At 50.8% G+C, this 27,502-nt stretch overlaps 1 protein-coding gene across 24 annotated transcripts in view; it reads right to left on the bottom strand.

The window, feature by feature from the left end:
• Positions 1 to 27,502, bottom strand: part of LPP (LIM domain containing preferred translocation partner in lipoma) — a 381,405-nt gene that overhangs the window by 286,476 nt on the left and 67,427 nt on the right. For 12 of the 24 annotated variants that reach the window (XR_011099536.1, XM_068692517.1, XM_068692516.1 and 9 more), the window contains one exon: positions 22,771 to 22,876. The gene's annotated coding sequence lies outside the window, so the exon portion shown is untranslated. Of the gene's footprint in view, positions 1 to 8,483; positions 10,034 to 18,640; positions 18,745 to 19,167; positions 19,298 to 22,770; positions 22,877 to 22,959; positions 23,069 to 26,029; positions 26,129 to 27,502 lie in introns of those variants that run through there. The other 12 variants (XM_068692525.1, XM_068692524.1, XM_068692512.1 and 9 more) reach the window with 6 other exon arrangements.

The following is a 27,502-nucleotide window of genomic DNA, read 5'->3' as shown; positions in this document are numbered from 1 at the left end:
TGCGGCCAGATAAGCTGCCTGCCCCACGGCCACGGCTCTCCCCACGCACACAGCCCCACTGGGGCCGTGCCCCGGTAGGACTGAAGGTGCCTTTTCACCAGGGGAGACGCTGGGCTGAGCTCTGGAGCTCCTCCAGAAATCCTCCAAGGAGCGTGAGCAAGCAAACTGAGAGAAAACCACAGAAGCTCGAGATCAAAGGACTTTTTGGGTTCCGCTTCTTACTTGCGCTCACATTGGGTATTTCCCGTTTTCTTCCTCTTGGTCACACCAGCAGCAGGTCTTTCCTTCCACAGCCTCACTGCCGTGGTACGCACCTGATCGAGGCTGAGCACAACGGCCAGGAGGAGGCTTCCAGAGCACCACCTACCAGAAGGGGAAGCCGAGGCACAGAAACACCTGGGAGCTGGGCGTTGGTCTCTTTTGTTTTTCCCAATCTCCAAGAATCAATTCACCTGAGACTATTGATCCTGCTACTGTGACCCTTGCATTTTACACATTTCCACTTGAACTCCACCAAATCACAGCAACAGACACAGGCCTTCTGGGAAGCACCGAAAGAGCCCAAAATTACAAGAGAATCTAAGGCAGAGCTGAAAACAGAAATCTTGCATTTCGTGAGTTCTCAGCTCACCCTAGAAAAATCTTCCTCTGTCCCTCAAAGATGTCTGTTTTATGAGATTCCTAGGAGAATCTCTACAGAGGTGTTTCCCCAGGCCATAAAATAGCTTTTGTTTTAAACCAGCCAGAGCAAAGGCACTTTGGGGTGACATCCAAACCAGCTGAAGGTGTCCGGCAGTGTCCCTGGTCCGTACAGAGCATGGGGGCTGACACTCGCACAGGCAGGAGCTGGGGCTGTTTGCTGTTCCATGAAGGCCTTTGGGTCAAATAGCAAAAATAAATAAATAAATAAATAAATAAATAAATAAATAAATAAATAAATAAATAAATAAATTGGGATAATCTCAGTCACCACAGCCTAACCCGTACCTACTGCCCCGAGTGCTGGGGAGGCCACATTGCCTCTGCCAACCTCAACACAGCACTTCCCAGCAACAACCTTGCCCTGAGCTGCTTCATTACCCTAAGGACCACTTTAATTCCCATGAGGAACTCAGAGAACCAGACTGGAAGGGACCTCTGGAGGCCATCTGGTCCAACCCTCCAGCTTGGGGGGGACACCCAGAGCAGGCTGCCATGGACCACGTTCAGGTGGCTTCTGAAGATCTCCTAGAGGGAGAAAACCAGACCCCAAAACCAGACCCCAAAACCAGACCCCAGCCACATGCAGCGTTTTGCACAGGCTGGGTTTGTCCTGGCACCCGATCAAGCCAAAAGGACTCATTTTACTTTCTCTCAAGCAAGAAGCTGCTTCCTCCACTGAGCCAGGATGTAACCAGATCAAAGATTTATAGGTCAGCTCCTCGTCTGCAATTCCACCTCTCGTTTGCAGTTTGTGCATTATTTACTCTCACAAAGAGGAGGTAAAAGAAGAAAAAAAAAAAAAAGGAAAGAAAGAAACTGAACCCAATCAAGGAGATCCACTCTTCAGGACAAGGACAACAAGCTACAAAGGAGAACATTCACTGTCACCGGTCAGCCTCGGGGAGGGGAGCTCAGTGTTACACCGCGTTAATTATTTACCCACAGATTTTCTCAGGAGCTTGTAACCCACACCCAGCATCTCCGAAGCACATCTTACAGGGGGTAGGCAACAAGGAAGTCGGGGAGGTAGAGGTGGAGGAGATACCTTCAATCAGCAGGTAAGCATTACGCTTTGAGGCCAGACCATCAGTTGCACAGCTGGGAGGAAGGCAAAAACCCAGCAGAAGGCAGAGGGCTGCTAGGTTCCCAAATCCACAAAGCACAGGGGATGGCACAACTGATAATGGGCATTACATTAAAATTATGAGCATTAAACAGTATCTGCCAGCATTAAGAAAAATCCTCAAAAAACTTGCTCGAACACTTTCCAGCAAATCCACACATTGCCATAGAGCAGCAGGGAGCACCGGAGCTCTGGGCAGTACCTAGGGGTCTCCTGGCAATTTATTCCCCAAGAAAACTCATTTACCTCCTACCTCAAGTAACAGAACTTGTGCGTGATTTTTAGACCATGTTGTGGTGTTTTGGAAGGAACAGGGTTTTGTGTTGTACTGTTTTTCTTAAAGCAAAGAAGAAATAGAAAGTTGAGATTCTGGAGAGGTCTGTGGGTTCTGCAGGAGGTAGGGGTGAAGGTGTTTGGGAGTTATTCTTTGTCAAAAACAGGACGTGCTTTTTCCTGTTTCTTTTTAATTCCCCCCCCCCCCAAAAAAAAAAAAATACTTCCCATTTCCCAGCCAAGCTCTGGTTTTGAATTCTACGCAGCAGCAGCCTCTGCTCCACCAGCAGTGGTGGGGAGAGTTTCAAGAGGCTTGCATTATCCCGGCATTTGCAATGCCCTCCTTCCAAGCTCCAAATTCATCCCCTACTCACATTAATGTTTATTTTTTTCATTGAATTAATATTTGGTCCCCCTCTTAGGGATTACCAACCAGTAGGCTGAATCAACACCTCTCAGGTTGGGGAGGAAGAACTTCTCACGCCGCCACCAGAACCACCTGGGGTGCCACGTCCACCCCAGGCACGCGGCTCCTCCTGCGAGGATCCCCAGCAGACAGCTCCACGGCACTGTTTTCGTGTGGCTCCTGTAATTCCACCCACCACCCACCACAGTAAATGCTTGCTTCAGACTTTTTGGTTGGTCGGGTTTTTCTCTCTTTAACCAAGTAACATTTTCAAAGCAGGTGACTTTTTTCCACTTCAAATGTTAACAAGATAGCAGGGGGAAAAAATGGTGAGAAAATTAATCAGCTTATCTCTCTCCATTAGATTGATGCAGTGCTGTCTTACAAGGCAGCAGCACGTTTCCCTCACCGTCATGTTTCATTATCACCAAGAAATCGCCTACTAAAATGCTTAGTGCACACATCCCTTCTCTTCTACCACTTCTCAACCAGCATTGCTGAATGCATTACCAGGAACTGTTTTCTTGGCTTTCACCAAGTTTCTTCACCTTTCCCTCCAACTTTTAAAAGCCACAAGGTCCAGAGCAGCTCCAACAGGAACACGGAGCAGATGAATCCAATAAAGGCCCTCCAGGCTAACACACAGGGAGCAGGCACGCAAGGTTGAGGACTAAAATTTGTAACTTTTGAAGTCTACCGTGTTTGTCAATGGTCAGCCACAAACTAAATGAAGACTGAAGCACCTGGGAGATTGCCACATCACCTCCTCAGTCCATCGGAGCACCAGCAAATGTTTGACACAAGACAAAGGCAATCTTTGTCCCCCCCTCAGGCACAGGAATGACTGAAGTTATCACTTCTGGCCCAGTTCATCTTTCTGTTCGAGCAGGAACCACATGCCGGTCAGTCCCATCAGGTGAGATCACCTCGTGTTTGCCAAGCTATGTTATGGGGAAGGAGAGCTTCCCTACGAGAGAGGAAAAGGCACAGTCCTGGACTCCAGGCTGCTGCTAGGGGCATGGAGACCACTTCAAGGGAGGGTCAGGCCTCAGCTTGGGCACAGCAAGAACAGGAAAGGGAACCAACTTTGTATGCAGAGTGACTTCCAGAAGGGAGAAATGAAGGGGGTTGTTCTGACATCACTTTCTTAAGCACAGACACTTGTTGTATTCCTTTCAGAAGTGCACGCTTCTCTGGAGATGGGGCTTGTCTGGATGTGAGATGGGGACAGAGCCAAACCACAGACATTGGACACCACAGAAATTCAGTTTTACCCTTCCCCTTCATTCCTGCTCTGTTCTTTTCCAAAAGAAAAGAAGACAAAAATCAAACAAGGGCAAGAAAACCCGACTGGAGTTGCTGCACTGCTCACAGGAGATGAGAGGAGCCGCGGCACGCAGGTGTGGTGGGGCGAGGAGGGAGCCTTGCCACCAACCCAACCGCCCCCTCTGATCCCAATGCCAACACGTGAGCAGGCAGTTAGCCCAGATACAGATCCCGTGCCATTTGCTTTCCCCTGGGAGGTGAAAAGGAGGTGAGGTGGGATGCAAACGTGTCACCGGAGAAGCGGTGGCACTTGGGCAGCACCATGCTACACGGGAGAGGTTACGCAGCACCGTGGGAAAGCCAAACTCAAGCTCAGCGTGCCCTGCTCCCCAGGGGATCGGTCATTTCACAAAGCCAGGATCTGCTCCAGAGCATCACCTGCTGCCATTGTACTGCCTGAGCTGCTGGCCACCAGCTCCACGGGGGTCTCTGAGCAGCCAGGAGGCCCGTGACCGCTCGCAATGTCACGCTGTCCCCCCGGGGTGCCGGCGCTGAAATCTACTCCTGTTTTCCATGAGCTAAGCGAAACGGCTTAAATGTTAGCCAGCGCTGCCAACCCTTGTGATGGGTAAATGCTTTCGGGATCAGGGGCACATCTTTATTTAAATGGCATCTGTACGGCAGGTGGGACATCAGCTTCAGCACCCCATTCGTTTGTGTCAGCCCCTCGTGCTACCAGGTGCAAGCACGGCCCGGCACGCACCCAGCGCGCTCGGGCGAAAGGATGAGGTGCCAAATGGGGCACAGAAGGCAAGCACGCCAGCCCCTCTATTAAAACCAGAATCGTCCAGCTTTTTATAGAAAACATCTGATCTCCTAAGAACGCTGCCTTAGCAGAAAATGGATTGCAAAAATTCCAGGTTGTCACGGGCCTGCCGCGTGGCCTGGGAGCTGCCCGCCCAGGTGGCAAAGCCAAAGCACAGCAGCTCGCAGCAAAGATGCCCAATGAAGATCATCTTACTTCAGGAAGAACGGAGCATTTTTCCTCCCTGTTTTAGTTTACTCCTTCCAAAATAGCCTGAACGGAGTCAAAAAAAAGGCATGTTCATTTTGGAATGAAGTTGTAGGCATATGAGGTGCGCGCAGAAGAGCTATGGCAAAACAACTTGTTCCTCAACAGCTATTCTGATCCACGGCTCGGCAACAGATCCAGAATCCCTCCGTGTAAACGAGACGTTGCGTTGATCTGACAAACCAGTTAAAGAGGTGGGTAGAGGCTTAAAACCTCTACAAAAGCGTAAGCTCTCACCAGCAATCCCCTTGAACCAAGGGCACGCTGACCCCATAAAAATCAGACAACATTCGTCTCTTTTTCTAGAGCCCCGCTTTCCAGCCTCGAGTGCAAGAAATCATCAGTCCAGCCCCAAAGCTGATAAGACTGGCTTAAAAATTAACACAGTAAGGATTAGTATGCTTAAAGTTTCCCCCCTATTGGCACTCTGTATGGAGAGCACTTCTCCAAAGTGCAAGAAACTTAAGGTTCTTTCAAGGGAAAGATTAGATATTCAAAGTAATTACAGATTTAATGGAACAGGGGTTGTAAAAGACATCATATGTGGCAGAGCTTACAACAAGATCACAATCAATAAAAATCACTGAACATCTCGAACATCAAAGCTCAGATACTGAACATGTCAGACTAAACCTCCATTCTGTTGTTGCTATTATTTGTGATTTCAATATCCTAAATCAAAAAGTACTTCAGAAGAATGACCTTTATCCTCCCTGGTTTCACACTGACTGAAACACCTAAAAGGACCTTTTGAAGAGAGACAATTTCCTGAAATATAGTGTTACAGTTTTCCTTTTTCTTTTCTTTTCTTTTTTTTTTCTCCTTCAAAAATTTGTTCTACATGGCGAGCACTACTTAACGGAGTCATTTTCTGTGCTCTCTCGTTCACTTTTAGGCTCTTGGTGCCACCATGCCCCCAAGTAGACTGGGAAAAATCTTTAGAAAGTGACATCTAAACGAACCACTGACATCTTTCCAAAAGGTTTCACAGGTTTAGGGTTTTATTCAACAGACTGTTTTTACAAAGCGTAAATTAAGGATCCTTAAGGATCCGGTTTAAATCTCTATCTCATTTCCAGCCCCCTACCTAAAATACGCACTTATTTCCTTTTCGGCAACGTGGCCCTGCCGATGATGGCCAATTCACGCCACATCCATAGAGGCACATCCGAGCTAAACACTCCCATCCATGCTACACATATAGCTAGCTATGAGTGGCACGAGGCTTGTTCAGCCCCCAGGAGGGTTCCTGCAGCGTTATCTGCGCTCAGAGCGGTTTAGCGTTACTGGGCTGAAAGGAAGCCGAGAGACATCCTGTTTATAGGCTGTAGAGCCCCGATGGATAAACAAGCGTACCTCAGTTAAAACTAGAGTGGAAAAAGAGAGCGAGCGAGCGGCTCAGCATGCCCCCAGATAACGCCGTACCGGCTGAGCTACATGCCTGAAAGCGAAACGCGCGGCTGCCGGGCTGCTCCCGCGGCCCCACGTGCTGTGGGGCTGCAGAATGTACAGAATGTGCCGGCGGCCCCGCCGCCCCGGCCCCTGCTCGTCTTTCACCCCGATGCCGGGCTGCTTCCTGACACCCGGTGACACGACACCCCAGCTATTTTTCCACCACCCCCCCTCCCCGCCGTCCGCCCTCCCAGCGACGCCCACGCTCCCGAAGCTTTCTATGCATTTTGTTTTTCATCCGGCGCCCGGCGGGGCTGCACCGTGGATGCCCGGGGTTTTTGCGAGGTCGGGAGCGGGAAGGGCGTCGTGCAAGGTCAGGGGATCGCCACGGCCGTGCCCCGATGCTGGCAGGGTGGGGAAGTCAAGGGCCTTCCCTCGGCATCCGCGGCTGGCCACCAGCAGAGATTGTTCCTCCGACGTCGGAGGGAGGTGTGGGGCTTGGTGATGTTTGGGGTATTTGCAGACAGGGCCAGAATTCTGGGAGGAATGCAAGAAACAGGACATCTACAGAGAAAACCTACGAGCATCCCTCTGCTCATGACCTTAATGACTGACTGACAAAGTGATAGGGAACATCGAGGACCCGGAGCCCTGCAGAGCGGACCCATGGGGCTCGTGCTCCTCCAGTAAGCCTAACCCCACAACACTCACCTGTTTGTGGGTTGGCTCTGAAGGGAAGCAGAAATCCTCAGGCTGTTTGACACCTTTGCTGGCAGCGATGCCGTGCAAATGGCAGCTCACCAGGCCGGCTCCTTGAAGCTGCAGTCTGCTTCCAGCCTCTACAGCAAACCTGCCCCCAGCAACGCTGCAGTTCTGAGCAGGGAACGTGGCCCACCCGCCAGGCTCAAGAGGCAGGAACCAAACCCCAGACAATTAGCAAGTCCCACAGAGACTCTTCCTACCCGATCTGTAGTCGCAGGAAGACCTGACCCCTTCTAACCCCACTTTCCACACATCCACTCTTGCTGCTCCACTGATCACTTCTGCCCTCACCAGTGCAGGTGGGAAATGAAGGTATTATAAATTCCCCAGACTCACAGCCATAGTCTCCATCCTCAGCAGCCAGCACAGAAGGGAAAGTTTGGGTCCCCAACCTTTTTCTTACAGCACAAGCATCCCAGCACGCAGACCAGGATTCTAACAGAGCGCTGGCACCTTGCTTGGTACCCTGAAACTATAGGCTTGGGTCAGGAGCAACTCTTCAAAGCTCTGTTGTCTTTTCATTGCCTTTCTTTATTTACTGGAAGTCTCTGCAACGGAGGTACAAACCCCAACATGTTCTCTGGCCCTGACAGTCTGCAAGACTCCACCCAGAGCGGGTCCAAAGCCTGAGCAATGGAGAATTACCCCTGCGTGTACGAGCAGAGCTCCCTGGCAATGCCAACATTTGCTCTCCCAGTGTTTCCACCAGAACATGCCTGGCGCAGCCCTGCCAGTGCTTCATCATGACACAAAAGCAGGACTTGTCCCCTTCTCGACAGGCACAGGGGATGAAGCAGCACCGCCAGGTCCTCGGACGGTGAGCTGAGGTCCGGAGAAGCACAAAGCTGCTCCCAAAAGCAGGTCCCGAGCATGTCATTTCTCATTTGTTTCCTACCCTGCCGTGTCTCGTGCAGCCGAGACGGGTCTGACTCATGCTGGGTTTCCAGTGCCTGACACAACAGGTCTGCGGGCTCGCCTTGAAATAAAACAACAGCGAGCGTGAGGTGACCGTGTCTCGGCCGGGCAGCCCAGCCAAGGAGGACCCTAATTCTCAGAGGCACGACTCCAAGGTAAATAATTGTTAATGAACTCGCTCGTTAACTCCGCATACTCCTGAAACCTTTATTTTGCCTCCCTTCCAGCCGGGAAGAAAGTTCATTGAGAATGAAAGCTTGAGACTTGCAGGGAGGAGTGACAGATGCTGCCTGACGGGATGTGTGAAAAAACTGACAGGCAGAAGTAATGCACCTCACATGTCTCATGGCTGCAGCGAAGCAATAAATAATCTAATAGAGTACTGAGGCTCGTAGTAATAACGCTGGGCTCTCTTTGCAGAAGCCACTCCCCACGCCGGATGACATCTGTCATGGTATAGATGTTCCTGGAACAGGGGGGATATTTTTAAATCTCTCAATGTGGCACAAAACTGTGAGTGTATCAGCCAAAATACCAGCCACCAAAGCGTTTATATATAGCCTTGCACATACCGTATATAGCTGGGAACACAGACAGATACGTGGTATCTCGCAGCATTACAAACAGACGTTCTTCTGCCCGTCTCCACGCACTTGACAAGAAACTTCCCGGGCTGCAGCTCTACCCGCGTCGCCTTGCCTCATGCATCCCTCTCTCCGTCAGCTCTTGCTCCTCGAGTGCTCTAAGTGCTGTGTCTCGGTTCTTAAGGATCACCAACAGGCATCTTCCTAATGGATCTGTCAGGCTCTTCTTGCACCTCCTCATGTTGCCCCCCTGCTATAAGTCCCAGCGATGGTTTCCCCGTGCCCTGAGTACCTCTCCGTACACACACACCTTCCAAACCAGAACCCGAGGGCCCCCAAACTTCCCTCACCTCGCTGAGATAAGCCCTGAGGAGGGATCAGAAGATCCTCAAGGCAGTCCAGTTCCCTTTGGGCACACCTCCCTCCAACACACACAAGTTCTAGGTATGGTTCCTCTGAGAGGTACGAGCCAGGTGTTGGTTGTAACAACAGAAAAGGATTTGCAAGCTCAAAACCAACAACAGCTCCCCACGGAGCACCTGCAATCGCTTCCCAGGAACTCCACCAGCACCAAAGTTATTGCAGGGGGAAAAGAAAGAAAAAAAATAAGTGGCTGGAGACACCGCAATCTATTTTCTCATAAGCATCAAACGTGCATCAGCATTTCAACAGAGCCGCAGCCTTCACAGTGGGGTTGACGTTCAAGTTCTTGATACAGTTATCTGCCTAATAATAACCCCAAAGAGCTCTCCTTGCCTGGCTGCGTGCCAGACCACATGCAGCCTCTGCACTTTTCTTCAATTTTATTATTGTTATTATTCTTTTTTAGATTTTGTCAGACGTGGAAATGTTGACTCTGAGAAATTCAGACTCTCCTGTGCAGCTGACTGGCTGAGGCTTCTGTTTTGGTGCTGAAGAAACCGTGACGGGGTGGGGCTGGGGAAGGGAGACAGGGGAAAACTCATGTGTTTTGCTTTCGTGTCTGCTTTATTTTCTCCTCTGTCAGGAAACAGTGAGAAAAGGAGCTGACCCAGTTGCCATTCAGCTGCGTTGGAAGTGATTTTATCAGCTCCACCTGCTTAACGTGGGTTTTATTCAAGACTGCAAGGACAATGACTTGGAGACAAATAAGCACCGACTCGGGCATTCTCGAGGGACAACGAAATACACTCGTGCAGGAGACGGGCAATCCACAGCACTGGGACAGTCTCGAGGCTTGGGGAGGAAGGAAATGACGGGAGGGAGGGCTGAACATCTCCCCACATGTTTGTCTGGGGAAAAGAGATATTAGGAGGAAAGCTCAGCTTGCTCAAACATTTCGGAGTTTGCTCCATGTTAATTTCAGCCATTGGAAGCAACAGAAGAGCTGCTCGGAGAGATACAGGGCGACATCTCAAGAGGAACATCATGTCCATGTCAAGCTTTCTAAGTCTTATAAACTGCTCCTTTACAAGCAGTGAAAAACAGCCTTGGCAGACCAGGCTGTAAGGTACCACACTGCCGTTACACCTGCTATGGACCTGGTCCTGCATCACCACGCTCCGGTATAGCGTAGCCTCAGCAAAGCAAGTCCTGCAGACCATTCCTTACGGATGCTCTACTTGGAAAAAGGAAAATTTGCAGCATCAAAATAATAAAAAATCCTCCATCAAGCAGGTAGACAACAATATGGGGTGAAGCAACCACTGTAGAAGGCACCACAAAGACACTTGGTGTTTAAAAATAATAATAATAAAAAAAAAAAAAAAGATAAAAGAAAGAAGGGAAAAAGTGTGCCTTTTCATGTTCCAGCATAAGCAGAAAGCCCCCAGCCACTGCTCTATCTAACCATTAGGGCGATGGTAGCTTTAAAAACAGCAAACTGACTGTATATAAGCACAAACAGCATCACGTCCACAGTGCTGCCGGTTCGACACCCATATCACCAGCAAGACCCTGTGAATTTGTCATGTGCGGGTCATACCCACAAAGATTTTGTCACCATCTGTTCAGTCTCCACCACCTACCCCGCTGCCCGAAGGCTTTACTACAACTTCGTGGGCTTTCAGCAGCAAGGCTCACAGACAGCAGCCCGCACGCAGGTTGAAGGGAAGAAAATGGAAGAAAAATGGAAGAAAAAGAATTGGACTCGATGGCCCTTACACAGTCTCTATCCATAGAAGAGGAGCAAGCCACGACCCAAGGACTCCAATGCCCCTTCAGCAAGCCCTGATCTAAAACCCAGACACCTTTTGGCTACATGGTTAGCCATACATCAGACCATGTGCACCCAGCCACCACCCTACACGTGGTGAAGCATCCTCTGCAGCACCTCGTGGAGAGGGGAGCCAGCTTTGACAATGAAAATATAATGGAACATTTTGCATCGATCTATTGTGGGATGAGTCATTTTTAGAATGACTCGCCTCCTCTTCCCCACCCCCAAATTATGGACTACAAGAAACGAGCCCAGATGATGGGCAATTTCAGATGTTTTAAGCTCAAGTTTTTCTTCTGCTGGAGCAACATGCCATGACAGTACACGGAGCTCCAGAGGAGATGCCCTTCAAGTTCCCACACCTTTTATTGGCTACGAAGAAGTTGGAGAAGAAATAGGAAACCAGAAGGAGGCAAGCTGGAGGAGGACTAGATCTGGGAGGAAAGCTGAAGTTATTATTGCTGCTTCAGGAGAACTCAAGGGGCTTTCCAGTCCATGGACACAGTGTAAATGCCAAAAATGAAGGGCAAATATTTTCAAAAGCAGAGAAGAAATCAGAGAAAGGGAAGTAAGACTGGTGACAGTAAATTCTTCCCTGACTCCTTCAGTTCCTGGGACTGGAACAAAGCCCAGACAGAACCTGTGGAAGTCCCAAGCCCTTTTTCGAGAACTGGAAGCAGGACACCAGGAACCAGCTGACCAGTGAGTTTTTGCCGTCTCAGTTCCGCGGAAGTCAATGCACAAAGGACCTGGCTGCAAAGGTTACTGCTCTTTTCCTGGGGGTGGTGTAAAACACAACAAAAACATCCATCCCACCCACACCCTCTCACCCTCTCAGATGTCACTGAAGTGCAGCCTGTCTCACTTGACACCCTACTCGTAATATATATACCCATACGAAATATATATATATGCAATCTCTGACTTGGTTTCTAAGCCTTTGGAGAGCTACCTTTGATGGCACCAGGCAGAAGGTGGCAATTTACTCATGCACTTGCCTACTAAGGCTTTGTAATGGTGCACATACAGGATGGCACGGCATGTAGGTGCCCAGCACCCCACCAGATGTACGAGGCGTTCAAGCCCAGCCAAGAGATCCTCCAGCCCTGGAAGTCAGACAGGACCACCACTCTCCATTCGAAGAAGAAACTGGTACTTCATGCACCAGGAGATGACTAATCCCAGTAGCTGAGTTACAGCATAGCTTTTAACACACACACAGAGGTGTTAAGGTCATCTCAACTCTCATCTACAGCATCCCACAATATCCCCTCCCACAGCGGCCCTGTTGCTCTTTTTTCCTCCTACTACTTTTCTTGTTTTCTACCCTCCCCCTTCAACCTTCTTTCCTTTCATGTCTTTTCATCTCCTTCCATAGCAATTTACCCTCCCCTGTCTATCCTCTTCCCTGGCACCTCAAACACCCTTCTCCCCACCCACGACTCCCCCCATGAGAAGCCCTTTTCTTCTAGGAATCCACTTTACCCGGATTTCTACCTCCAGCAATCACCCCTGCCCTCCCTCACCAGGCCCTCGAGCGCATATTTGTCCGTCTTGGATTGCAGACTCTTTCGGACGAGGACTGTCTTCTTCCCCACTTGTAAAACACGACACACATTTACGGAGCGGGTAAATGATAAATACGCCATCTCAGCATTCCGGCGTAGCTCAGCGTCAGCTCCCTCCACCGAGCTCCCTCGGTGTTTGCCTTCCCTCTACAGCAAACTAATCTACCCTCAAGACTTTTTTTTCTCTTCCTTATCTCTCAGCTACAAGGCTATTACTTAAATCTATCAGCATTCTTCAAAACCAGTTGAGAAAGGGAGGAGGGCAAACAAAGGGCCTTCGGCACAAGCTCACCCACGAGCTCACACCATGAGCCACACGGGGGCTTGGGGGAGCACCACATGTGCTAGCAAGGGGAGAGCACGGCCACAGATACCTTACCAGGATTATTCCACCTCACATGCCTCGTTTCTGTTCAGTTGTCAGCAGTTGCTGGACCAGCAGGCACACAGATATTTGCTGGAGGAGTATCCAGCACATCTACGTTGACTTTTACCAGCCAAGAGCGTCTGCTACTGGGAGAGGGGAAAAATGGACAGCTGAAATGGTAAAGTGGGGCAAGGAAAAGAAAGTTATGAAGAGAGGATTACGTACAACACACAAGGCATAAATCGGTGACTAAGAGGCCCGTGGTCCACGAAAAGGCCAGTGGAGGCAAAACCCTGCTCCACGTCAGCGCTGAGCTGATGCCCTGCAGCAGCTGGCTGTTTGGCAACGCTGCCCATGCGTGACGGGGGATTTGGTGGGCGTAGCACTTCTCAAGAATCAGCATGGTAAGATGCTCGTTCAATAAATAAATAAAGAGGGCAAGAGTACCGGCTAGACAGTTCACGGAGTTGATGCTATCAGCTGGTTCCTTATCTCAGCTGAACGTGAGCTGTCTGGGGTTTCCTAACGCCCCAAGTCGCTGCTCTCTGGCCCTTCTGCCCTCCTCCACCACGTGGACTTCACCCCTGCCTCCCACCGCACGCCAGCCCCTCGCCCACACGGCCTCGAAATGTCGATCTTGATACCCTCCCAGGTTGGAGAATTTCTCACTCACCCACTCTGAGCGTGCTCAAGAGCCACGTCCCGCTCTGTCCCTACAGCTTGAGCAGCCCCGACGAGATTATCTGACACAGCTTTCTTGCAATCCTATCTCTGCAGATGCTTTGCTGATAACCAATGAAGAACCGTGGATAGCATCTGTGTCAGGATGCGTACAGGATAACATTATTATCCTTTTAGAAACCTCACCCAGACACTTAGGAAAAAATTACGATTTTTGTTACTGGTTTTGTTTGAACTCATATAGCTACCCTCAGAGCAGGCAGCAAAGGGGAACGCGCTCAAGTAAATAACTTGGATGGGGAGTATCAAACCCCTCCTGCGATTAAAGGAGACAGCCACTGCAGGCAAGAAAGATGCGAGTAAAATTAAAAACAGGAGCACCGCTGAAGACGAAGCAATCACCTGGAAAACAACAGAACATCTTGTAGGAACAATCACATCGACAAGCAGCCCTCCCTCTGCTCCGAAGGCTCTTGTCTGTGTGGCAGCCTTTCACAAGGTAGAGATTGAAGAGCTGCTGCTTAGCGCTGCCCCTGGAGACTTGCCCAGGAGTTTTGACGTGGCTCAGGGCCCTGTGCATAAAAGGGCAGCAGTGGCTACACTCCTTGTGAACTCCTGCTGGCCAAGCTGTCTGGCAGGTATAGCTAAAAAAGGCCATTTTTGGAAAATATTGCTTCTTTTATAGCTTATCTCGGCGCAGACAGCTGCCTCGCTTCGCCAGAAATAGAAGAATTTAACAGCCATGTTTGCAGGGACAGATTTTAAAGGTTCCATCTTCTAAGAAACAACCTACACATCCAGAAACAGAAGGCCAGATTTGTTTTTACAATGGAACCCCCTTCCATATGCTAGCTGTGCCCACGGATTTGCAAAAGCCCTGCTCTGAAAATGGGATGTTCATTCAGCAACAGGCGACGAGCAACTTGCCTTTGCCTTCCTATAGAGTCTGTTCCTACCAAAACCAGTGGCAAAACAGCGCACGGTTAATTGCATTTTGCTGAAAATCGCTGGCATTTTATAAGCAAAACAGTGGTGAAGGAGAGCATTAAACATTGGAAAAACAAGCCTAAGAGGTTCGGTGAAAATACCCCACAGCTACAGCTGATCAGCACCTCTCTGTTGTTCCTTTTCGGATCAGATCCCAAAAGGCTGTTAGGATTTGTTCGGGGTGATAAAGGCAGGGACACAGGCAGCATTCCCAGGTCAGCCCCAGCTGCAGGCGAGGCGCTTCCCTGCCCTGGCACTGGGACCACGCTGGGGAGGACCCCGAGGAGCAGAGACCTCTCCAAGCACGGCTGCAAACACCCCGTGAGCCCGGAGGAGCCCCTGCAGCCATTCTGCCTCTAACACGTTTGCGAGTGCAATGGGAATAACGTTATTTTCCTGCCTTTTAGAAATAACAAGCCTGACAAGCTTCTTTAGATCAAAAGTGCTGAATTCCCAGAATTCCCATCAAATTTAACACTGGAAAAGCTGATGCTAACGAAGTAAACAGCTCTGAACCTAACAAGAGCTTGCAAAATTTCAGTGGTATCACCTTTTACCTGCAACAGTTGGACCAGTTGTCTGCAGGATCTTTTATTTTTTTTTCCTAAAAGTGAATGAAGGGGTACTAAAGACAGGGGCCTGCTGCGAAATGACCGAAATTCCCATGCAAACAACCCATTAGCAGTGCTCAAATGCAATTTAAATTACTAGTTGTTAAAGTGCTCCTCAATTTCATGGTAAGTTTCCAAGGAAAATTACATGCTATGTACTATTTAATTGATTGTTTTCTACTTCTTAACATCCATTTATTCCCTCCTCCTGTCTTTTCCTTAATTTCAAGAGATGATAATGACTTTTCAGGGAGGAAGGGGGAACGGCTGACAGGGCTGACGAGGGATTTACCTGAAGAACAAGCATGTAGGAGGGAAGTGGCTGCCAAAACGGACAGCTTCTCTGGGACTCCTCTGTGCAATATTTTCACAGTAGGGGTGTGAGACAGCACAAGAACTCCTTTCCTCCTCAATGCAGGCAGCCAGGCTTCCGAAACCTGACGTTTCTTTAAAACGCAGTCACCCCCATACCAAGCAAAAAGCAACTGGGGAGGCTTCCACACTGTTCACTGATGCTGCGAGAGGAGCAAGAGCAACTTGTTTATTCCTCCTGGGCATGCGAGTCCTTGAACTGACATGCTCACTGGAGGCAAACAAGTTCTTCTCATCTGAGAGATCTTACCCCAAATGCAAATACCTAGTTCACAGGAGCAAATTTCCCTCAAAGTTGACTGAAGAATTAGGCTGAGAGTAAGACCTCCTGCTGCTTGCAGCAGCTGTTACACAAGAATGTGCATTACAAAGCTAATAAGCACAGACATTTCTTAAAAGACTGCGCTCTGCTCAGATACTAAGAGGTAGCAGCGGCACAATTAGGTGAAGTGCCATCTGGAAGCTCCAGAAGCCACGATACATGTTGGGATCCTGTCACACACGGGCAACATAGATCAGCTTTATGAAATACTCGGGATGACTTGGTTTACCTTTGAGCAACTGAAGCAGAAATATTTCACGCTCAGAAAAGTATGACTTTATTAGAGTGTGTTTAACAGCGCTATTCGGCATGAGGCTGTAAAACAGCTGCTGTGCAGGAGCTGAACATGAACAGTCACACGGAATCAGATTTGCACTTTTCCCAAAAAATTTGCCACCAAGTCCCTCAGTTTCTGCACCCGCACCCACCAGGATAACACAGCTTTCCCCAGCCTGCAGACACGATGTGTTTCAGAGCTCTGAAACCTCTGCCTACAGAAATGCAAAGCACCAGACACACCGAGCCATCCAGGCCTGCGATCTTGCCTCTCCTTCCTCCCCTCCACGCTATCTGGGGCAGCTTCTGGGGCATGCACACTTGGTGCCTGCTAAGCCCCCTTACAGCCCCCGGGTCACACAGTGGCAGTGTCACCGCCCTGCCACGTCCCGCACGGTGCCAGCCCAGCAAGCTGTGATCATTGGTGCAGCAGTCGGGATGAAGGATGGGCTGTGAACCAATCCTCCTTACACAGGAGCTAAAGCAAATCTTCTGCATCTAATGGATCGGTAAAAGTAATCAAGGGGCTTAAGGAACAGGCATGGAGCTCTCTGAACGTGCTCAAGGTCCACGGAAGCCACCGAAGGCTTCTCAGGCTCGAGTGTTTCCAGAGTGCCAGGCGGCAGGAGGAAAATCTTTAGCCGTGTATTAGTTTACAGGTCAGCCCTTAATGGCTCCGTTCCTGGAACAGAAGAAAATCCTTTGTGTGGCATCCGCTGCAGATCCTGGTTAGCATCAGCAATCACCGGATCTGTCCGGGCTCTGGAGAGACACCAGAGAAGAGCCCTGGCTGTTTGCGGCCCCAGCCTCGGGCTTCCTCCAGGCAGGGGCTCTGCCTGGGGGTGCTCAGCCTTCAGGTCCATCCAGCGGAGACGTGTCAGGCAGAAGGATCAGCACATGGAGGTTATCAGCCCCAGGCGTGCCCGACGTCTGCCCCGAGGCCTCCCGAGGAAGCGCCTTCGCTCTGGCGCTGCCTCCAGGCCTGGGGACCCAGCTGGGCCTCGGCACCTCTCATCTTGGTCTTCCAGCAAGCATGGAAGGGGGGAGACTGCGAGGGGAACAGAACATCATCACTTCCAGCCCTGTCCCCAACAACCCAGCTGGGCTACAAGCGGCTGGCGAAGCCTGGAGGCGCCACATCCAAGCGCCGCCGAAGCAGGGGCTGCTCGAGGCTCGGGGCAGGAGGAGGCATGGCCCGGGGCCGCACGTGCACACGTGGAGGCAAAGCGCAGAGCACGAGGAGCAACACAGAGCTGGACTCACCGCCCTCCACGGCTCTGCCCCACCGCACACGACAAAGGAAGGTGGCTCCCCCAGCAAGTCACCGTGCTGAGGCTTCGCATGCTGCAGCAGCTCCACGCGCCTCCCCAAACCCCGTTCTCCACGCTGTCGCCTACGCTGCCTGCTCAGGCTGTGAGCTCCTCAGGACAGCAGGGCCCCGAGCCCCAAAGCTGCACCTAATCCAAGCAGCTTGTTGAAACAGCGTGGATTAAAATGCAACTGAAATGTGCAAACTCGAAACCCGACCTGCCTGCAGGAACACACCGTGGCAGTCCCTTTGCTGCCGGCTGGGGTACGATGCTTTTCTGCTCACATCCTATCCTTGTGCAAGCTACGTCGAGCATTTTTGTCCTCCCCAAAAAAAACATGTCAGTTTTGCACCTAAGAGACCTGATGCAAATCTATATCTCTTAAGAAAAACAAACCTCACGTGGAATATTAATCCCTATTCAAAAGGACAAAAGAAAATCCAAGCAAGCCCTCTGCTAGTAAGTTACATCCTAAATTTAAAACAAGGAGGATACGATAACAAGTTTGAATCAGCCTAAAAATACCATTTAGCAAAGCAGATGCACGCATCACTAAGCAGTGGTACGAGCCACACACCGTTTTTCACCAACATCCCTTCCCAAGTAAAAGGACAAAGTGCAGTGCTTTCTATCTGAGGCGCAGGACTCGCTGCTACGCAACCCCCAGAGCCAGCACTAAAAGCACTCTATACGTGTTACATGCTCCAAATGACAAGAGGAATGCGGGATAGTGGATCTCCACTCCAGATTCCTGGGCATGGCTTTAGTTGCCATGAATAAAACAGGAAGCAAAACATGTTCCAGGTTCCCCCCCGCTCCCCTGACTTGCTCGATGAACTGCAGTTTCCTTTCAGAAAGGAGAAAGGAAAAGGGGAGAAGCAGAGAAGCAGACAGCTGCAGTATCAGACAGATAAAAAACCACCCCAGTAAGGAAAAATAAAGAATAACAGGAAAAACCACACGTTGAACCTTCATACAGTTAAAACTGTTAAACTTCTGCAGTTCCCTAACAAAACAGTTAAATATTAACGTTGGAGATAAATATATCCCTGTGTCACACAGCCTTCTGAACACACACACTTGCTTAGGAGACAGAAATCTTTCTTAAGCTATACTTTACTTGCTGACCACATGCACATAACCGTACCCATTTAACCCTACAGTGCTCTGGCTGATGCACCAAGGCAGCAGAAACTACAAGGAAGAGCCTGGCTGAATGGGAGCTGGCTGAAATTATCTTTGTACCTAGGCCTGAAGAAACATTTTGCCTTTGAGACCAATCTATTAAGCTAAATTTCCGAGCTTGAGAAACTTTCATCGGGTCCTTTTCTGTTGACTGGCGATCCACATGCCTGCCTCCACCAGCAGCCACGCACACACTTTGATGCAATCCATCTGACTAAACAAAACAGAAAATCCCAAGTTGCTTGCTAAAGCAGCAATGATGCACTTACCAGCATCCAGGCAAGCTCCTTCGCTAATACGCTTCCCTTTCGAGCAGATCAAATTTGGAACAAGGTCCAGGAGCAAAAGAGAACTGAAAACTGACCACAAGAAGCTTCCAAAACAAGAAGGACAAAAAAAAAAAAAAAAAAAAAAAACCTTACTACAGGAATTCAAATCCTGCTTCCACCAGACCCTGAGTCACCTCCCCTCCCTTGCAATAGATCAGAGCAATGGGTAAACATTTCCAAATATGGAGATCAAAACTCCGAAGGATGTCAAAAAAAATCACCCTTCTCTCCCTGCCTTTGGCACGGGGATGACTTGCCCCTCTCCAGCCTGAATTCCAGGCACCGAGCACATCACCGTGGCCGACCCACGCGCAGCCTGAACTCGGGGCCACGCGGTGCCAGCACGGTCCCGGCAGCTCCCGTCCCCTCCTGGGGATGCCCGGGGAGATGCAGCCAGGCAGCTCCAGGAGCCATCACCCCGCATCCACAATTGCTGCTCAAAACCTCCCTCTCGTCCCTCAACTCACCAGCAGGAAAGCTCCCAAAGCTGGTTTTCTGAGTGCTATTTGAAGGCCAATAGGTGAAATCGGGCTGTGCTTATGGTGACACTAACTCAGCGCCAGAAAGGCGAGCCCCAGCAGTCAGAGCCACCTGGCAAGCAGGGCACAGGGCACAAGCAGCACTGCGCATGGCCTCGGGCTCCTGCTCGGCTCCAGCTGCTCACCTGGGGCAGGGAAAAGCTCCCTGAACCTGACTCATCTGGTCAGCGCCCTGCGAGAAGCGCGCATGTGATTCTGCTTCGTCAGAGGACAAACAGCTCTGCAGAGAGAAACGCACCCTGCACGAGCAGAGAGCTCCCACGGGGAACAGGAGCCCCAGGACAGCAGCATCCCTCGATCCCAAAGCCATTCTTCCTGCCCGGGATCAAAAGGCTCCCTGCTCCAGCAAACGGGCTCTGTGGGCAAGCAGCACAAGGAGAAAAAGCTCGCTGCCACCTGGGCAGGATCCCTGCAGGGAGGTGGGACACGGGGATGGCAACAGGGGAGCACCGAGTGCCCCCAGTCAAAGTTCAACATCCAGCAAGCCCAGGAGGCAGCACAGGTACACTTACAGAGCAAATCCTGCCCACAAAGAGGGGTGATTTACTCCCACAGGGAAGCAGGGACCTCTCCCAGGCACCCACATCTCCCCTCTGGCACCCCAGGGATGGCCGGGGGGCAAATACCCAGGCTGAAACCCTCCCAGCCCCTCTGCCCCAGCAGCCCACTGGTGGCTGCAGCCATCGGCCAGGCTGAGCACGCAGCATCTGAGGAATGTGCAAATCAGGACGTTTTCAAGGGGAACAGGCTGCCCAGGCAGCGCTGCCAGAGTGATTCCCCAGCACCACCCACAAGATGCTATTGAATTTATAGGGAAGGAATTCCAGAGCTGACTCTGCCCATGTATGGCCAAAATAAGCAGTAAAAGAAAAAAAAAAGTGACAGTAAAAAAAAAAAAAAAGAGCACATCTGGCTCTCAGTGATACCGAAGCACAGGCTTCAGGAGAAGCCAAACCCCTGCAGTGACAGAGGCTGCACAATTACCTCCAGCAGCCAGGCAGGGATCAGGGGCCCGTGACAGCCTGAGTTCAGTCCCTGATACCACAGGTGACAGAAAACATCTAAACCCTTGCTTCTGAAGAAAACAAAGCTCTGTGTCTTTCAGAATAAGGATATCTAACTTCGTGACCCATCACTACCACTACAAATTAACCCAACAAGGCAGCACCAGCACATGCCCATCACGTGTGAGTTATAAAGACAGCTTTAAGCAGCCAACAGCTCCAGTGGTGCTAAGTGCTACCCCAGGGTAATGCCAGAGCAACATCTTCCCAAAATGCAGGCTGGGACTAGCCCTCTGTGGGCAGCCAATCAATTATTCTTCAAAAAAATAATAATAATAATAATAAAATAAAAACAACTGAGACCTTCCCCAGAGCTAAGTGCCCCAGCCAACAGCTGGGCCATGAGGGACATCCTCCTTGCTCAGAAACTACAATCACCAAAGATGCTCCAAAACCATAGCGAGATGAGTTGTTAAGAGTGCCTGGGAAGGCTTTGCAAACTCTGATTCAATTTTTCAGTCTTTCACTGAAGACAATTCCCAGGGTATCGCCTGTGTGAGGACACGCAGCAGGATGAAGCAGGGATCAGGTACGGAAGGGAACAAAGCCACGGAGGAGGAGGGACTGGGACAGCAGCAATCCTGCCCCGGGAGCGCAGCAGCCCTCGCTGCTCCGGGCTCCAGCAGCATTAAGAGATCAAGGTTCTCCCTCGCAGCTAAATGCCACCACCTCGCTTGCCCTGCCAGCAGGGAAATATTAGCTGCGTCAGCTCGAGAGGCAAGGGGCTTACCGAGCCGGAGAGGAATGCAGGCGGCGGTGGCACGCAGTGGGGACAGGGAAACGAAACCCCAGGGAAGGCAGGCTGTTAACGCTGCCTTCGCGCAGGGGTCAGGCAGGGTATGTTTTATGGCTCCTGGGGTTGAACCCTGGCTTCGTGACCTTAGAGGGACTCCGTGCCAGGAATGAATATAGCTGTTAGAGGGGCTGGGAGCGCAGGGGGCCGAGCACACGAGGACAAGCCAGTTCCCGGTGCTGGCAGGCAGCCCAGCACGGCCTTTCAATACCCCCCAGGCTGGGAGGGAGAGCTGATGTGCTCTGGGGACAGCCCCAGGGACAGGGCACGCTCGGCACAGCAGCCACCCGGCACCCAGGAGCAAGCACACACGTCCCCTCAAGCAGCATTTGCTGACTGCAGTCCCACCACCTGGTGTTATGGTGTCCTTTTGGGGTCCCAGCTCAGATGGCATCATGTCTTCTCTTGCTTAAACAGCAGTACCGAAGTATAAACCGAGGTTCAGTGCCCCTGTTTTAGAGCACCTACCACTCCAAACCACAAAGAATAGAAACCAGAGGGATGGACAGGTCCATGTCCCAGCACAGCTGAACCAGCAGCTCCCTACCACGCTGCGCCACGAGTCCCTCTCCTCGCCACAGTCCTGATCCTGGAAAGTGAAAGCTCAGGGGCCTGGGAATAAAATCCAAGCCGAGCCTCCCGCACAGCAGTATAGATCATTATCACTTGGCCACTGGGTCAGGCGTGACTAATTTCATTTACACGGCATTACATAAGCAGGACACTCAGAACATTTGATTCATAAAAGCATCTCAGAGAGACGGAGAGCACAACTTGCACGACAGACGTAACGCGGGGACTGCTGCAGCATCGCGGGGAGACAGCACAGAGAATGCTGTAACGCAGACAGCCAGGACCAGGGGTGTTCATACACACATGCACAACTGCATAAACCTACACGCCTTCCCACACCATGCACAAAAGCAAGCTTAGGACTCGCAAGCTGAAGTCCTGCACAGCCGAAAGTGAACACAAGTGTTTGTGAGAGTTCTGCTTTGCGGGCAAAGGCAAAAACTGTGTGCAAAGGAATAAATATAGAAAGCAAGGCAGGCAAAGCAGGTGCTGGCTTGTAAAACCTTGGCCAGAAAGGCTTCCCAGGAGGTTGGATCTGGTAGCTTTGCAACAGCTCCACAGAGAGACAGAAGAGACAGAAAAAGAGAAGAGAACATGAATGCATATGCATTCTTTCACTGCCATATATAGTATATACAGACATTTGGTACACACACCCCCGAGCTCTCACGCTGCTGTGTAGTATATACTATATATGCACTGCACATCTTTGTCTCCATGTGCCCGGATCCGTACGCTGGGTGTACGCACACGTAGACACGGGATATCTGCATTTCTTAGGCAGGCGTTTGTCAGCGCCCCCCATATCACCTACAAAGCTCCCCGCGACAGCGAACCCACAGCCCCAGCACTGCAGGCTGGGGTGACTTCTAAACACTCACAGCCTCTTGCTGGTGCTGAGCCCTTCACCTCCGAGGTCCCTTTGTGCAAGCAGCACAAGGGAGTTACCATTTCATCTGTTTCCTGGTTATCCCAACCCCCTTCCACACACATTTAGGAGCTTTTTTTGGTCCCCTAGATGAGAGTCACAGCAAGGTGCTACTGCTAGAAAAGCTGCAACTCCTTCCACTCCCCTCGTGCCTGTGAGAAGTGTTTACGTACCGGCTCTCGCACTGCACAGCTTTGCTGGTGGGATGAACTCAGCGCGGGGCTGTTGGAGACACGCGGGGTGCTGCCGGAGTCACGACTTCGGGTTTCTTTCCCAGCCCTGCGAAGAGAAAGAGTTTCCATGTGATGCACGCTGGATGGGCTTCCCGACAGCTCTGCTCCAAAACTTGCAGCTTAACCCACACAGCTTCTGGGAAACGGAGCGTTTTCCTCCCCAGCTTTCTTCGACAGAAGCCTCCGTGCTTCTGGGCTGTTTTACAGCAGCTGCTCTGCGCACCCTGTGTAAGCGAGCATTTCAACCCCAAATCACCAAGCATTAAGGTGTCACACTAGGAATACAACAAAATACGACTATTTGTAAAGATACGGATGTGAGGGGGACATAAAACGAGGCACAGAATATGAGAACAGGTGACTCTGTCCTTAGTCACTGTGGCTTGGGGCAAGACAATGGAGCTACGAGGCATCATTTATTTGGTTTTGAAGCTTACAGGATTTTCTGTTTTGACCAAGCTGACGCTGTTTCTTCCTGTGCAGGAGATGCAGGCAGACCAGATGGACCAGCCCGTTATCAGCCAGACCACACAACCGGCATCCTGCACAAGTGTCACGCCAGGACGCTGCCGGGCGCATCCTGAGGAGCTGCACAGCATCTGCATGTCGCACTCCTTCCTGCCTCCCACCCAGCATCCCATCCCAGCCACAGCCCCGACACCCCCACGTCCCTATCTCTGCTCGTGACGAGCACAGGCTCGCCTCGTCACCACCACAGCACAAAAAGCTGTTGCTGTTTGCTGCCGTAACGATGGAAACGCTGGGTTCGGGCTTGCGTTTGTTTTACCTGCGCTGCTCGTGAGGATGCATTGAGCCCACAGATCTATAACCAAGGAATTGCACAACACCAGGTGCAGCTCACAGCCCCAGTCTCCCTGGCCTGTCACCTTGTAGGATGGTGTCCTGCCCCTGCCACCAGCCCCTTGTCACCGCACGTCATGCCTGATGCTACAGCAGCCGCGAGGAACATGAGACCCTCACCTCTCCAACACCGTAAGAGCATGTTGGGGTCTACCCTGGCCCCATCAGCACCTCCCCAGCTCCATCCCACTGATGCTTGGCTGGTGCCCAGCCCCGACTGACTCCCCGCAGGACCCAGGTGTGGATAGAGCAGGTATTCAAGCCCCCGAGACCCTCGGAGCTGCCTTCAGGTGCAGCGAGGACAAATTCAGCCGGCGATCGCAATGCTGTCTCCCACTCACCACAGGCTGGGGATGAAGATGAGTTACTGCGAGGTTTTATTGCTGCTGAACTCAGCCAAAGAGCAATTTCTCTTCATCCATCACGGAGGAGACAAGTACAAGCAAATATTATGGTTCTGCATGTTTACTTTTCATTTTAAAATGATGTAGAGTTATATACAATTTAGGTCCTTCCCACAGGCTCCTGGCAAAATGCCCTTCGGTCTTATCTGCAAAGGCAGAAGACAACAACATTCCCCTCTGGTTCCAGCCCTGTTTCAATTCAATTCACAACAGCACCTCTGGAAGCTCCAGGTAAGGCAATATTCTTGGGACCCAACCTGTGTGTAAAAGACCTTGGCTCAGGCTCGCTTTTCATCAAGTTTAGCTCACGAGATGTTTATAAGAGCGTTTACAGGACTCTGGCAGCCTCAGCTAACTGAGCCACATCCGCCTGGCTTTTCTCTCCACGCTGGCTGTCCCTGTCAGCTTGTGACCAGGTCCTGCAAGGTGAGCAGGACCCATGGGTGCCATCCCCAGGGCAGGCAGCAACCCGCTGGTGCCAGGCACCCACCCCTCCTGGCCAGCACAGCGGTACCCACCTGAGCTGGTCCACCAAACTCCTCCGTCTGTGACCCCAAACAAGACCTGGGCAGAACAGAGTCATTTAGCCCCGCTGCTTTAGCAGGAGGCTACAAAAGTTGGTCTGGGTTTGAGAGCGCAGAGGGAGCCAGGAGAGATGCTGAGGACGAACCCAAACCTCCAAACCAGAGATCTCCAGGACGTGATCTCAACAAGTATTTCTTGGTGGAGAACATTTCTCGGGACTCGAGGACCCCATGCCCCAAGCTGCTCTCCCCAGACTGCTTGTACGCAGCAAGGAGCACCGCAGCTTGGCAGCCAACCCGCTCCCTGTCTGGCCTCATCTCTCCTGAGGTCGTGGCCACCCGTGTCCCAGGCAAGCTGGTGGGAACATCACCCTGCCCCAAAAAAAAGGGTCTGCCCCTCTCCCTGCCATGGCTCCACAGGCCTCCTCTCGGCCATGCTCATCCCCTTTTGGCTTAGGTAGGGAAAGATGAACAAATCACATCATACAAACACACCCACGTTATTGCCATCGATTCCAGCACAAGTCATTGCTCTGCTGGAGTCCTCAGGGAAATACGTCCACAGCCCAGCCCCAAGGAGGCCCCTCTGGGTTTCACACAACTTCCCCCTACAACCTCAGTGGGAAATGTTCAGGTGCTTTTCCAGCTCGCTGAAACAGATGCTCAGCAGCCAGCGTGCGGCTGATTCTGATTTTAATCCTGCACTGAGAAAGCCCAGATTGCTATCGTGGCCGTTCAAGAGGTAAGAGCGGGGAAGTCTCTCTGGTAACACAGCCTCACACCACCCAGCTCCCCCCCAGCAGGGCTCAGCACACCGCTCGTGCCTTCGGATCACAGCCGCAGCCACCGGGACTTCGAGGCCGTCCACACGTACGTGCGCGCATGTGCATCCTCATTTTTGTGCTTAGTGCAGTGCAGACCACTTATTTTAATGCACCCTGAAGCATTTCAACAAGCAATTTATCATTTAAAAGTAACTTAAAGCCAAAAGCTGAACAGCGGGGATCAGCCGTCCCATTCAAAGCACCGAGCAGTCTCGGAACAAAGCGCTGGGACCGGAATTCACTGAGAGCGACGCCTCTCACAACAGATTGTTTTCTTCGTTTGTTTCTTTCCAACTAGTTAAGTTTAAGGTACAGCTCGCCAAAAGCTGAGAAGGCGATTCAGAAGTCATAAAAGCCATCCCAGGCCAAAAGGAGAAGTAGGTGAAAGGTTGAGATCTTACTCAAATCCTGAAGGACGCGACGAGCAGCAGCAGCCCGCTCGCCCTGCCTGATAGCACCGATGCCGTGTTATCGACGGCGAGAATCAACAGCTCCCGATAAGAAAAGCCATTAATGTAAAGCACCAGTATGTAAAGCAACATTTCCTGTTTGCTGATTTAAATCACAACGAAAAGCAGTAGCTTACAATGCCTGAATTTAAATGGTGATTCTCCGATGTGTTTTGAGTTTTCTGTTATTCTTCGGGTTTGTCAGAAACGGACAGCTTGAAACCTCTGCAAGAAAGCTGTTTCAGAGAAATACAGTCAGCATTTTTGGAGGAAAAGGCATCTCCAGCATAACATTGCAGTGGTCACTTGGTAATTGAAGTAACAAGAACCACCAATCCCTTTAAGAGAAAATCTTAGCCGTTAAAATAATTTCTTTACGTGCTAATTACATTTCTCATCCAGCAGCCTGGCTGAATGGCAGATGTTTTTCCTGACTGGTTGAAACTTGCATTCACCTTTAAATCTGGTTTACACTTGTAAGTCTTACAAATACTCAGAGCTCCATTCTTTTTTTTCTTTTTTTTTTTTTCCTTAAATCAATAGGGCTGTAACTTGCAGAAGCCCACCAGTGAACGCCAGTTAAACTGGGATAAAGCAGCCTCGCGCTGGGAAGCTCTCATTCCCACCCCAACGAGGAACACATGTCTCAGCCTGACTGCTACAAGGAAAATTGTAGTTTTAGCTGTTCCAGTCGCCAGTTTTCAAGCACCAACAAGTTCTCAGGGAGTCAGCCATCAGCACGGGCTGACAAGGGTCCGCTCGTGTCTGACTGGCAGGTGCACGTGCAGGTCCCCAGCTGACAACCCCATTCAATCTGACCTTTTCATTTTAAGTGAAAAACACTTAAAAGCCTGCACCGTTTTGACATATGTATTTTTATGCCTTTCCCACACTGTGCCAATATTTGTTTTCTGCTGGCCAAAGTCCTCAATTCAGAAATCTTGAGCTAGTTCCTCTGCTACAAGCAGCCCTGATCCTCAGCGCTTCTGACCATCACCGAGCTCCCCACACACTGCACACTTAGGAAAATCAGACCCCTTCTATGCAAACCTGAGCTTAGAGTCCCAGCCTGACTTCAAATTCAGCTTATGTGCACGGGCAGCTCATTCATATGAACACAGTTGCTCTGAGACACGGACCTATCTTGCTGTACCAGGACACTACTGCCTGCAGGATCCCTACCAGCTTTCTGTGTCTGTTTCTGTGCTTCTCAGGCTTCATTTATGAAACTGTTCAATTCAGAAGAACATTGCTGGAGTTATCTAATACAAAGATCATGCAAAATAACAAAAGCCGGAGACGCATTTCCTCCATGCTGCGGCTCTCCAGCACTGCCAGCAGCAGCACCTGCTCAGAAAGCCATCGATACAAGCAGCACCAACCAGCACACCGGGCTGCTGGTTTTTCTTTTTTGGAGGCCAGATCCCATGCTGATGTAAAGCAGCAAGCACGCTACACGAATGCAGAGCTTCAGTCTGTGAGGAAGCACACACCCCTTGCTCGTTGTCCTCAGCGCTGAGCTGTTCTCCAACCCAGCACAATCCCACGTGTCAAAATTGGCTGTAAGGGGACTTAACACTTCCGAAGTCCTGGTCCAACCCCGGCGCCAG

This window comes from Anas acuta, chromosome 9 (assembly GCF_963932015.1).
Source record: "Anas acuta chromosome 9, bAnaAcu1.1, whole genome shotgun sequence".
Taxonomy (NCBI): Eukaryota; Metazoa; Chordata; class Aves; order Anseriformes; family Anatidae; genus Anas; species Anas acuta.
The sequence above is the reverse complement of the archived record's forward strand: the minus strand, read 5'-3'. Positions and strand labels throughout refer to the sequence as shown.